Source organism: Camelus bactrianus, chromosome 24 (assembly GCF_048773025.1).
Source record: "Camelus bactrianus isolate YW-2024 breed Bactrian camel chromosome 24, ASM4877302v1, whole genome shotgun sequence".
NCBI classification, from domain to species: domain Eukaryota; kingdom Metazoa; phylum Chordata; class Mammalia; order Artiodactyla; family Camelidae; genus Camelus; species Camelus bactrianus.
In genome coordinates, this window is record NC_133562.1 from 28,292 (window position 1) to 40,775 (window position 12,484).

Sequence of the window (12,484 nt, forward strand, 5' to 3'; positions counted from 1 at the left end):
ACATACAAGATTTTTGTATTTAACTGATATCTTGGTATTTGTTATAACAGTCCATATTGTGTTAAAATTAGTATTAAAATATATGATATTTCCTTTGGAGACTATTACAGTGTACTGTATTTTTAATTTTGTTCAAAGTAAATAGCAGATCTAGGGGTATGTCTATCGATATAAGCCTTATATATCTAAACAGTAGATGGATAGAGTTAAAAGGCTACTTTGCAGTTATAGTAACTGGGTGGGTGAAGGGCAGTATGTTTGTTAGATGAGTCAGTTGAATCTTACATAGTTACATCCTTTGCCTTGTTTGGTGGGGTTTGGCAAGGTGATAAGGACAGACAAAGTATGAGATTAAGCAGTAAGCAGAGGGGTAATAAAGCAAGCTATTTACTGATTTGCATGTGGACGTGGATGTGTAATTTCTGAATGTCCTGTGACCACTGACTCAATAACACATTATCATGGTCGATGACGTTGGTAAATACTATTCAATTTAATCCAAGCTACAGGTTACTTGACTGTGCTAAGGTCTCTGATGACCATAACTGAGTCACAGCTTTCCCCCAACAACTATCACTTGGTTCAGCAACTTCCCTCATATATATACATATATGGCAAAAACTATAACACAGGTGTCCAAACAAAAAATGCTACACTACACTAATAGTCATGGCAGCATGATTTGAAATAGCTCAAAGGTAGAAACTATTCAAATGTCCATCAATGGATGAAAGGATATGCAAAGTACAGTGGATCCATAAACTGTCATATAATTCTGCCATTGAAAGAAATACAGTAAAATGGTGCAGCCACTGTGGAAAACAGTATGGCGGTTCCTCAAAAACTCAAACATAGAGTTAATGTATCATCTGTTGATTCAACTTCAGGGCATAAACCCAAAAGGTTTAAAAGCAGGGACTGAAAAACACATTTCTACAGCCATGTTCATACCAGCCCTACTCACACTGACCAAAAGACGTAAGGAACCCAAGTGTCCATGGATGGATGATTCCATACACAAATGGAGTATATACAGAATTAAGTAGGATTCAGCCTTTAAAACGAAGGTAATTCTGACACATGCTACAATATGGATGGACTTTGAAGTCACTCAAGGGAAACAAACCAAATCAAACCAAAAAGGACAAACATTCTGTGATTCTAAGATAAGGTATCCATATAAGTCTAATTCAATAACAAAATGTACAATGTACTTGCCAGGGGGTTAGGAGTTCATGACTAATGGATACAGTTTCACTTGGGGAAACTGAAAAAGTAATGGAGATGAGTGCTGAGAATATTGCTACAACAATGTAAACATAGTTAATATCCAAGAACTATATGACATAAATGTAATAAAACTATATACTTAAGGCAATTTAAATGGTACATGTCATATGGAATACATTTAATCACAATGAAAAACATGAAGTACTGATATTTGTTACAACAGGGATGAACAATGAAAACATCCTAAGAAAAAGAAGCCATACAGATCGCACTCATCCTGTGCCCTTTACTTCGGTCAAAGTTGGGAAAATAAAGGAAAGTCTTGAGAACAGTTCTGGGAAAAAGAAAAAATAAAACATTGGATCGGATTCAGAAAACCCACTGCCATACAGTTGGAGCAGGTGCTGACAGTGGAACTGAGCCTGTGGACTGCATTATGAAATGAAAACCATAATGAGTCCTCACTTGGATGTTATGTGGTGACACAGAGTGTCTCTATTCAAGATAAAAACACACTAGAGATTGTCATGAGAAGTGGCATGCATGCTACATCAATGATGAGTGAGAAACCTGAGCTTACAGATGAAGAGTACACTGTACTGCTACTGCACATTTTCTGTATGTTTAAAATTATTGGAAAGTAAATAATTTTTTAAAATCAACCATGTCAAAATCATAACAGGAAAGCAGAGAAAACATCAAACTTTACCATAGAGCCCAAGCCTTCTCCAGTTCCAGTTGATCCAAAGTGGTTAAGCTAATCATCCTTGCAGGAACCTACATATTATTAAGAGACACTGTAAGATAATTTCATAAGCCACTGTGTCTTGGTTGTTGTGAATGACTTGGATGTGAAAAAAAAAAAAACAGTGGCAATTTTGAATTCTACATTTCCACATCAAAATAATAAAAAAAAAAAACCCTGTTAAAAAGTAATAAATAACTTTAGTAAAGCTACATGATACAATATCAATACACAAAATCGATTGACTTTCTATACACTAATAAAGAAGTTTCAGAAAGAGAAATTAATAAAGCAATTCCATTTAACAATTGTACCAAAAAACAAAACAAAAAACCTAGGAATAAAATTAATCAAGCATGTGAAAGGCCTGCACATGGAAAGTTAGAAAACATTGATAAAGAAATTGAAGAGGATACACACAAAATAAAAGCTGTGCTCATGCACTAGAAGAACATTACTGTAACATTCACAAAGCCTAAGCAATGTACACATTAATTGCAAACTCTACCAAATTCAAATGGCATTTTTTTTCACAGAAACAGAAAACAAGAAATCCTACCATTTACATGGAACAAAAAAGAACCCGGAATAGCCTAAACAACCTTGAGAAGGGAGAACACAGTTGGAGGCATCTCCTTCCCTGGCTTCACACGACATTAGGAAGCTACAGTCACCAGCAGGGATACAGTAAGATATTGGCACAGAAATAGGCACATGGACCAGAGGAACAGAATACAGAGCACAGGAAAAAACCCATCTTTATGTTGTCAGTTAATTCATGGCAAAAGAGCCAAAAACACAAAATGGGAAAAGGACAGTCCCCTCAATAAATGGTGCCAAGAACATTGGACACCATACCCCCCCGAATGACACTAGACACAGTCAACACTAAACACAAAATCAAGTAAATCCAAAAATTTTCCACATCAAGCCCCTTCTCTGCTGGATCCTCTGAAGATGGACCTCCTTAGTTGTAATCACACACAGGAAGCCTCTCCCCACTTTCTCCTCATGTTTTATTCCCACAGCGATGCCTCCTGGTGATTATTTTAAACATTTTTTTATTGATTTATAATCATTTTACAATGTTGTGTCAAATTCCAGTGTAGAGCACAATTTTTCAGTTATACATGAACATATATATATTCATTGTCACATTTTTTTCTCTGTGAGTTACCATAAGATCTTGTATATATTTCCCTGTGCTATACAGTATAATCTTGTTTATTGGTTCTCCTGGTGATTCTTGAAGACATCCAGCTCCTGTCTGGGTGGACTTGGTTGGTCGAGCGTTGTCCTGAAGCTGAGACCATGGTGGGTCCTGAACAGACCCAGCCTCCACCAGCCCCGCAAGAAGCCAAGTTCCCACAGGAGCCAAACCCACCAGTGAGACACGTGCACCTTGAGGGTCAGAAAGACAGTTTGGCAGTTTTTTCTAAAGCTAGTCAAGGCTCACCTGAAAATCCAACATTGCATCTCTAGTATTTAGACAATTGCTTTGAAAAAGTGTTCAAACAAAAACTAGCATGCAATTATGCACAGCTACTGTACTCATAATGGCAAAACTTTAAAATATGAGGATGTCCTTCCATGCATGAATACATAAGCAAGTTGGGGCACACCCATGGGAAGAGGGCAAGTGACATCCTAAAATATATCTCTTTGGCATGAAGATTACAATGGGTAGATTTCTTAAAAAATAAGACACGTGAAACTCTATGAGACCCAAGTCAAGACTGCCTTTTGTGAGGCAAATTTACATTTATAAGGGAACTCTCCATTTGAAAAGTAATCTCCCTTTCTGTACCAGGAATAGAAAGAAGACTAAACCTCAGAAAACATCAATAGAGAAGGCTAAGATTTAAATCCATATAATGAACATACCCTTCCGTTCTTTTGGTGTTAGAGGAAGATGGCATTTCAGGTGATGTCGTGGGCCATCTCAGGGAACTACTCAACTTCCTGGGCACCTCCCAGGCTCAAAGCAGGCACCCAAGTCCTCGAACTTGTTTGTACAACTACGTGAAGGAAGCTCACACCACAGAAATGTGTGCTTGAAATAATTTCAATTAAAAGTGTCATATGTATTTTTAATCACCATGAAAATAATGTAGGAACGTAGAACTGATACAACTTACACCATTAACAAACACTGAAAAGATCCCTAGTGAAAAGAGCCATAAAGAAAAGTTCTCCTGATCACATGGTCATCGCGTGTGCTTTACATCCATCAAGGTTGTCAAAGTGAGAGTCTCAGTAACAAACCCAGAAAAGGAAAACAAGCAGCTGGACCAAGTGGTGAAAGTTGAAGTGGGCCAGGGGGTCACACAATAATGTGGAAGCCATATGACTTCTTCATTTGTGGATTATATAATGGCTCCTCAGGAGACTATCCCTGTTTTGGGTAAAACACCCTACAGTATTTTGTATAAAGGAGCAACTATGAGTAGTTTTTACCATCATAGAAATTACTGGAAAGTCCATTACTTTTCAAAACAACCATATCAATACCATGGCAAAGAAGTTGATAAGACAGACATCAAACCTTGCTATAGAAGACAAGACTTACCCAGACTAAAGTCAGCCAAAGTTGTGATGCTCATCACCCATGTAGGAATCCACTTGTTATTAAGAGGCACTGTGGGAGGAGTACACCAGGAGCCACCAAGTCTTGGGTCCTGTGCACGACCTGGGATGCAGGAGAAACAGTGAGATTTTAAAATTACAATTTTCCACAACACTTAACAAACAGTTGTTAAAATAAATAAATTCAGTAAAGTTCAATATGAAATCAATGTACAAAAATCAGTTGCATTTCTATACACTAATAATAAACCATCAGAAGGAAAATTTAAGGGAACAATCACATTTATAATTGTATCAAAAAGAACAAAATATCTAGGAATGTAAACAAAGATGTGAAAGACCTGTGCTCAAAAAACTATAAACCACTGAAAAAGAAGTTAAAGAAGACAAAAATAAACAGGAAAATATTCTGTGCTCCTGGATTGGAAGAATTATTATTATTAAATTATTTATTCTACCAAAAGACATCAACAAATTCACTGCAATATCAATATAATAGTCAATGATGTGTTTCATTGAAATAGAAATAATAATCCTATTATTAATATAGAACAACTAAGGACCCTGAACAGCCAAAGAGGTTCTGAGAAAGAAGGACACAGCTGGAGGCATCTCTCTCCATAGCATCAGACTGTATCATGGAGCTTTAGTAACCACAACAGTGAGGAACTGGCACAAACACAGACACACAGATGAGAGTAACAGCATAAAGAGCCCAGAAATAAATCCACATGTCTGTGGTCAGTTAATTCATGAAAATGGGGCCAAGCACATACAAAGAGGGTGGAACATTCCCATCAATAAACATTGCCAGGAAAATGGGACACCATGCACCAAAGAACATCACTGGTCAACATCTCCACTGCACACAAAACTAAATAAAACCCCACAGTTTTCCCATCAACCTCTTTCTGAGGTTCCTCTGAAGACAGAACTCCCCTGAGCAGTCAGCTGCACACAGGAAGCTTCTCCCCACTTTGTCTTTTTTTCCTCTTATTGTGCCTTTTCACAGCAATGCCCAAGAAAACTCAGCCCATGACAGCATGGATACATCCCCACTGTCTAAAAGATGAAGCCCTGACAGTCCTGAAGAGACCAAGCCCCTGCCACCTGTGCAAGGGGCCAAGTCCATGGGCAGAATGCACCCGTGCCCTGTGGGTCAGAGGTGGACTTGGTGCCCTGCTGTGGACCATCAGAAAAGTTCAGGGAATGCTGAGCTCACAAAGCCCAGAGACCTCATCCTGAATGCTGTTCTGTTCTACATAGTGCCTTTGGAAATCCAAACTGAAACTCAGCCAAATAGCTCACTATGTTGTCTCAAAAACTGGTTAAGGAGCAATTAATTTAAAAAACATATACAATGAAGAGAACATAGACACAAACTACAACTGATAGCAAAATTCACTCATGATTGCCCATAGACAAATTTAAATGGCAAAACTATAAAAGTCTTAAAAAAAAAAAAAAAAGGAGAAAATCTGTAAGACCTTGGGCCTGGTGATGAGTTTTAACTCACAACAACAAATGCCTGTGAACAAATCAACACAAAATTAATAACGTGGACTTTATAGAACTATAAACTTCTGCTCTGTGAAAGGTCTTATTCATAAAGGCAGAAGAGAAACCGCACACTAGGAGAAAGTATTTGCAAAATGCATATCTGATAAAGGATTTGTACTCAGATTATACCAATAAAATCTAGAACAAACAACTCCACTAAAATGGGTAAAGATAGAAACAAACATCAAGCTAAAGAAGGTATACAGATAGTAAATAATCATACAAAAATATATTCAAGATCCTAGTGGAATACAGATATGGCCAACTTTGGAAGACAGTTTGGCAGTTTCTCCCAAAGCTAAACATTCTCAACTTAGAGTCTCCCCAAAAACAGCTCTTGAATTTAGACATCGGCTTTGAAAAACTGTTCAAACAAAAACTAACATCAAGGAATGCACAGGAGGTCTATTCATAACGGCTTAGAAACTCAAGTGGTCAGTATACCCGTCTGTAGATGAACTCACAAGTAAAGTAGTGCATATTCATCTCACGGGGAGCATAATATTCCACCCCTCAAATAGGTCTGTAGCCTAATGACTACCACAACCTGAGTAATTTTTTTTAAAGACTCTCAGAAAACTGAGTAGAGGTTGCCATTTTATGAGGGACATTTTCATTTTCTACAGAAATATTACAGAAACAATTCAATTAAGTGATCAAGTAAGTGGTAGTGTGAGAGGATGGAATACAGGATGTAACAAAAGACCTGTATTAGAAATGAATGAAAACACTCAGTGATGTGGTGGAGCAGAAGGTGCCAGCCTCAGTAACTGCAGGAATGAACAGAATGAGTAGACTACAGGGAAAACATACTGCACATAAACAGTGGGATCTATAAGATCCATCCCACACAGGTAGGAGCTAAGAACACTGGAGTAGAATGAGAAATTAATTGAATATACTTAAGATGGTGGGAACCAGGATTCTACTGCCTGACTGGGAGTTACAGATAAGCGGGGGGGGGGGAGATGTACACTGTCCATACGATAATGGATCAAGTTTGAGGCATCAGTATAAGCCCATCTTCTGCTTAATATGAATACAGACATTTCCACATAGAAATCTTTACAATTAGGAGTGTATACTATTGGGAAGGGGGAAATTTCACTCTCTATCCCTCTTGACTTCTTGTGGCTGGACTAATAATAAAACTAACACAAGACAGAGCAGCAGAAGAAAAAGAAATTTTAATTCCTACACAAAAAATTCTCATAGAAATGAGAAGTAAGAAGTAATGAAAACAGGCAGATCTCATACATCTAGAAAACTATAAATTGGTTAGGAATTGACAGCCCAAAGAAATGTAGCTTTTGGGTACTCAGTGAAGAATCTAAACAGAGTCTGGGCTTGGGGCGGTACATTAAAGAAGTTACAAGTTATGTTTATATGCGTCTCTGAACCTTTCATGTGACAGACTTATTTCTTGCTTTTAGGGAGATAGAGTGGGGGTCAGAGTGTCCCTCTTGCTTTGGCCATTTCTAAGTAACTTAAATTTAAAATACTATGTGGTTGTGGCAGATTGTGGGGGGTGCTCCCTGAGCAACAACAATACACTAAGGTGGGAACACATGCACACGTTTCCTTGCATTGTCAGCCAAGCATATTTACCTCCCATGTAAGTTCTTAATACCATTCTCTAATTAAAGGAACCAGGACTCTTTGAAGAAATGGCTTATACTAGGACTGAGAGTCAGTATTTGAGCCAGGATAATCTTGAATCTTGTATCAGAAAGTAAGGAAGTACCAAGGGGGGAAAAAATCAAAATATGGAATAATCTCAAAGGAAACAGGAGCCAATGAAAGAGTTCTCAATAGCCAAAGCAGGAATTAACTGAGCAACCAAACCTGTAGTGCTGTATTATAACCAAAAGATTAAAATAACTATCCAGGTGTCCACAGTGGTGAAGTTAAATGATGACATAGTTTTTTTTTTTATTTTAATGAATGGGATTGAATAGAAAACTCCTATGCAGAAGAATTCCTAATAATTCATGACATCCATCAAGGAGGTGGAGCTAAAGCCCCCTCTTCTGAAGTGTAGGTTCCACATAGTGACCTCCTCCTGTTTAGCTCAGAAGCAAGAAAAGTCTGAGATCCTACTGCTGGGCATGTATCCAGAGCAAAACTAATGTGAAAAGACACATGCACTAACTGATTTTTTTTTTTTTTTTTACTACAGTGGGCAACATTAAGCTGGGGAAAAAACTGTGTTTTCAACAACTGGTGCCAGGCAATTGTCTATCCAGTGAAATTTTTTTCATTTCCAAGATAAATGAAATTGGATCCTTGCTTCATACTACATGCAAAATTAACTCAAGGTGCATAAAAAGCTTTCATTTAAAGAGTGGTAAAGTGACAATCAGCCCTCATCTGCTGATTCCACATTTGTAGGATCAGTCACCTTCAGATAAAAAAATAATAACAATTTGAGAAAGTTCCATAAAGAAAAACTTGAATTTGTGGCATGCCAGGAACTATTTAAATAATACTATATTTTCTTCAAAATTATTTATATATCATTTACATTGTATTACTTACTATAAGTGATCTAGAGATGATTTTAAGTATACAGGAAGATGTGCTTAGATTATTTGCCAATACTACACCATTTTATATAATGGATTTGAGCACCAACAGATATTTAGTATCCACAGGATGTCACATATAGGGAGGGAAGCTATATAAACTCTCAAAGAAACAATGGGGATGAGTCATCATGACCTTGGATTTAGCCATTATTTTAGATTTGATAGCAGACACAAGCAAAGAAAGAAAAAAATAAAGTGCCTTTCCTCAAAGTTAAAGACTTTTGTACATCAAGGATGCTATCCAGAAACTGAAAAGACAACACACAAAGTCAAATAAAATATTTGCATATTATATACTTGAAAAAAATTTTATCAAGAATATATCAAGAACATTTACAGCTCATAAAAAGACAAAATAAACCCAATGTTTAACATGGTAAAAGGACTTAAATAGACCCTTCCCCATATGTAAACAAACAAAAAAATCTTCAGTATATTGTATATTGGTATTTACATGCAATATAATGTATATGTGCGCTCAAACAGTAATAATTCTACCTAATAAAAATGAAAAAGAAGAAAAACACAAATAATTTAATAAATTAAATTAAATATATTTTTAAATAGACCCTTCTCCGGACAAGACAAATAGTCAACAAGCACATGAGAAGATGTTAAAAATCAGTCATGATGGAAATGTAAATTAACACCATAATACCGTATCCTTTCAAGCACACCAGAAGCCCTACAGTCAAGAAAACAAAACAAAACAAAAATATTGGCAAAAATGTAGAGAAAATGAAACTTTTAAACATTACTTGAAAAATTGGAAAATGGTACAGTTCAAGTTTCCAGTTTGGCATTTCCTCAAAAAGATAAAAAATACAGTTAACTTATGGTTCAACAATCTAACTCCTAGATATAGACCACAAAACATTAAAAATAGGTGTTAAAACAAACCATAAAAAAGCACACAAATATTCATAGCAGCACTATGAGCAATGGCCCCAAAGGTAGAACAATTGAAATGTCCATCAAAGGCTAAAAAGATAAACAAACAGGGTACATCGATAAACTGCCATATTATTCTGCCATATGAAGTAATAAAATGGTGCAGCCACAGTGGAGAACCATATAGGAGTTCCTCAAAAACTTACACATGTGATTGACTTGTGATCCATCAATTCCACTTCAGGATATATGTTCAAAATATTTGAAAGCAGGAACTGGAATAGAAATGGGTACACCCATACCCATGGCAGCACTAATCACAACAGCAGAAGGTGGAAATAACTCACCTGTCCATCAACAGATGAATGGATAAACTAAATGTAGTGTATACACAATGGGATACTGCACAGCCTTAAAAACTAAGGAAATTATGACACATGCTGCAACATGAATAATTCTTGAAGTCAATATGCTATAAGTGAAATAAGCCAGACACAGAAGGACAAATATTACATGATTCCCCTTATACAAGGCATCCAGAGAAGTCAGATGCAGAGACAGAAGGAGTGTCCTTGCCAGGGGCTCAGGGGAGTCAGTGTTCACTGGACACAGGGCTTCACTTGGGGAAAATAAATAAGTTCTGGAGATGGATGGTGAGGCATCTGTACAACAATGTGAATCTAGTTAATACCATAGAACTGCATAGTTAAATGGTTTAAATGGTAAATGTTATGTTCTGTATTTTTAATGACAATGAAAAATGTGAATGAATCACTAATGATTCAAATTGGATAAAGATTGAAAACATTCTAAGTGAAAGGAGACACACAGAAGAGGCCACCCAGATAGTATTCATCTTGTGCGCCTTAAATCCATTAAGATTTTGAAAAAGAGGGAAACTCTCAGTAACAGTTTCAGAAAAAGAAAACTGGCACAGAATGGAAAAAAGGATATCCATAAGTTGGGGCAATGGGGAAGGCTGAAGTGGGCCTGTGGATGCGATTACAAGGTGAACCATACAATTTCTTCATTTGGGGTTTATGTGCTGGTTCCCTGGGGGAGTATCCCAGTTTTAGGTAAAACCAACTGGAGTGTTCCATGTGAGGTGGCAAATGCGAGTACTGCGAAATGCTATTTAAAGTATTTTATACGGAACTTTGTAAGAAAACTTTATGAAACTTAATGAGAAACTAAATTACTTTTGAAAACAACCGTAAACACCACAACAAAAAAAGCAGAGAAGACATCAGATTTCCCTATAGAGGCCCACCCTTAACGCGATCCAGTTCACCCAAAGTGCTGATGCTCATCGCCCTTGCAGGAGTCCACATGTAACTTAGAGGCACTGTGGGAAGATTAGGAGCCACTGTGTCTTAGGTGCTGTGGGGGACCTGGATGGAGTCCAAACAGGGTGACTTCTGATTTCTAGTTTTCCACATCAAACCATCAAAAACCTGTTAGAACTAATAAATCATTTCAGTAAAGCTACAAGGTACAAAATCAATACACAAAAATCAGTTGCCTTTCTATACATTAATAATGAAACATCAGAAAGAGACTTTTTTACAATCCCATTTACAATTGCATCCAAAAAAATACCTAGCAATAAATTGAATCAAGGCTGTGAAAGACCTGCATACTGAAAATTCTAAAACACTGAGGAAAGAAACTGAACAGACACAAATAAATGGAAGGATACCCTCTGCTCACGGACAGAAAGAATTAATGTTGTTAAAATGCCCATTCTACCCAAAGCAGTGTTCAAATTCAAAGCAAGCCTCATCAAATCATCATGACCTACACCAGAAAATAACAGAACACTGAATTGACTATACTTCAATAAAATAAAATAAACTTCAGTGGTATTTTTCACAGAAACAGAACAAACATTCCTAACATTCATGTGGAAACACAAAGGACCCTGAACAGCCAAAGAGATTCTACAAAAGGGAAACAGGCTGGAGGCATCTCCCTCCCTGACTTCACACTGCATTACAAAAGCACAGTCACCAAAAAATTGTGGAATTGGCACAACAACAAGGACATGGACCAGAGAGAGTCTGCAAATAAACCTACGGGGATGTGGTCAGTTAACTCACAAGAAAGGAGCCAGGAACCTGCACCGGGGAAAGGACAGTCCCCTCGATGAATGATGCTGGGGAAACTGGACACCACACACCAAAGAAGGACACGGCATACTGTCTGCACCACACACAAAACCTGACTAAAACCCACAGCTTCCCACATCCAGCCCTTCCTCTCCCGGGGCCTCTGAGGAGGGCCTCCCCTCAGCCGTCAGCCCCTCGTGGGAAACTTCTCCTCACTTTCCCTCATTTTTCCTTCCTCCTCACCTTCCCTTCAGTGCAGCACCTCCTGTTGGGTCCTGAGGAGACTGGGCTCCTGTCAGCATGGACATAACCCCCTGTTGTCCTGCAGCCCCGGCAGGTCCAGAGGAGATGCGGCTCCAGGCAGCTGTGCAGGACGCCAAATCCTCAGGCAGAACGCACGAGAGTTCCCGCCGCAGCTGGGGGAGGCGGGCTCCGGGCCCGGCCAGCCAATGGGAAAGCGCGGACCCAGCCGCCCTCACAGCCAGTGGAGGCCCCGCCCTGACAGCGGCTCTGCTCAATCCTTTAAATGAAATTCAAACTGAAATGGAGCCAAATATCCATAATTTCTCCAAATACTTAAGAAACAATCAATTGGAAGCCACATGGAATGAAGTGAACGGAGACACAAACTTTAAACCTTACACCCTTGTTTATTGAGCTTTCATGACAACCTGCCATAAATGACTTCCACCCTCCCCAAGGCCTTGCTTTTGTTTTTAGCTGAAGGTGATATTTAAGGTGATGCCTTTGGCCTTTTCAGGTAGGGACTCAGTTTT

At 38.1% G+C, this 12,484-nt stretch overlaps 1 long non-coding RNA gene across 1 annotated transcript; it reads right to left on the reverse strand.

Moving 5' to 3' along the window:
• Positions 1-1,121: 1,121 nt before the first annotated feature.
• LOC141574926 (uncharacterized) lies at positions 1,122-12,102 on the reverse strand. The gene is made up of 3 exons (XR_012502057.1): positions 11,952-12,102; positions 4,545-4,664; positions 1,122-3,376 (listed from the first exon to the last, which is right to left on the reverse strand). It is a non-coding gene; the product is annotated as an uncharacterized LOC141574926 (long non-coding RNA).
• Between the last annotated feature and the right edge of the window lie 382 nt (positions 12,103-12,484).